Here is a 1694-nt window from a genome sequence, read left to right on the forward strand (position 1 = left end):
CAGGAAAGCTTTCATCATCAGTATCTATGGACACACCAGTCATTCCGATCCGCCCCTGTGCCCAAGCCAAAATCTATGTGTTGTCATAGCATCGCTTGCAAGGAAAACTAATCCACACCTTCACATTAGCCTTAGTATGTTGGAACATTGTTAATTGGTTCACTAACAAGCTAACACAATGTAGCATTAATATTTAATATTACGTGGACAATCAGTTGTTTTTGTCCTTCGTGTCATTTACCAGGTTGATCTTCCAGTGGCAGTAAACAGACCTCTACTTTTTTTTTTGAGATCACAGCCGTCTGTCCCCTGCCTCCAAGGATATATATATATATATGTATTTTTTTTATTTGTGCTTTGTGTGCTGTATAAAGTGATGGTTGGATTATTGCAGAAAGAGTGCCTGGAAAAAGAATTCTTCACTTGCCCTGGTTTAATGTGTGCCGCTCAGTATTCAGCTTCTTCTTCCACAATCACCTCTGATTCTCAGCCAGTTCTGGAGAGTCCACCAACAAGGTCATGTAGTACAGTCAGACTGAACAGATATTTTCAGAGACCAACAAAAGTGGGGAGAGAATAGAGAGAAAGAGAGAGCTTGAATCAAAGATACTTTTCCTGTATTGTATGCTTAAACACACGTCAGTAGAGACAGCCTTCGCAAAAAAAAACTTTCACTCTTGTGAGCCAGACAGATCAGACGCACAAATACAAAGCAGACACACTAAGTCTGGGCTTTTGTAAGCGATGAAGGGTAAAAGTAGCTACACAAAGATAAACACAAATAATATTACCCACCGGGCTTCAGACCTAAACACACACACATACACATACACATACACACACACACACACACACACACACACAAACACACATCTCCACAGCTCAAGTTTGTGTACATTCATCAACCAAAAGGCTGAGGTCCCCACAGTAATTGGTTCCATTTCCAAGATGTAAAGGTAATGGCAACAATTTGTTGACCTCAAAATGCTCCTTTGTTTAATTACTCATTGCTTGTTCTTTGGTTTGTTTTTGCAAACCATGTTGACTATCTTTCATGAATAGAAATTACAGCAAGGTCTGGAATTCATATGAGGCAATTATATAGCTACAGTAATTAAAGGCTAACATTGTATTACACAAGTGAACATTTCTGATGATTTCTGTTTATCTTGATTATATATGATCATTTTTTGAGTTAATTATGATTATGCTTTATGCTTCTAATGATTGTGCTTCTAAAATGCTTGTATTTGTCTTGTAATGCACCATAATTCACTAGAAGTACTGCCAATTTATGTAATTAGTGCAGTGCCATTGAAAATGTGTCTGTTTGGAATGGGCGCTTACTTGGCTTGTGGTATTGCTGCTTGTAGAATTCATCAAAACCAAATTGTAACCCAAAATGACTTGCAAAGTGACCCCAAACCACTTAATATGTAACTCCACAATATAGCCTACAACTGACTAATGGCGTTTTTCCATTTATGGTACCTGCTTGACTCGTCTTGCCTCGGCCGCAGTGCCCCGTCCTCCTTTTTCCATTGCAGATTAGTACCGCATCATGCGGGAGGCGAGCGTGTCTGGCCGTCATAGCAGGAAACTGCCGTGACCTAACGCAACACACAGACACAGAATATCGAAGGTGTGTTGCTTTTGATTCTCGGCATGTGGCTGTTGCCAGAAGACAAATTAGT

Source organism: Etheostoma spectabile, chromosome 13, assembly GCF_008692095.1.
Source record: "Etheostoma spectabile isolate EspeVRDwgs_2016 chromosome 13, UIUC_Espe_1.0, whole genome shotgun sequence".
In the NCBI taxonomy this organism is placed as follows: Eukaryota; Metazoa; Chordata; class Actinopteri; order Perciformes; family Percidae; genus Etheostoma; species Etheostoma spectabile.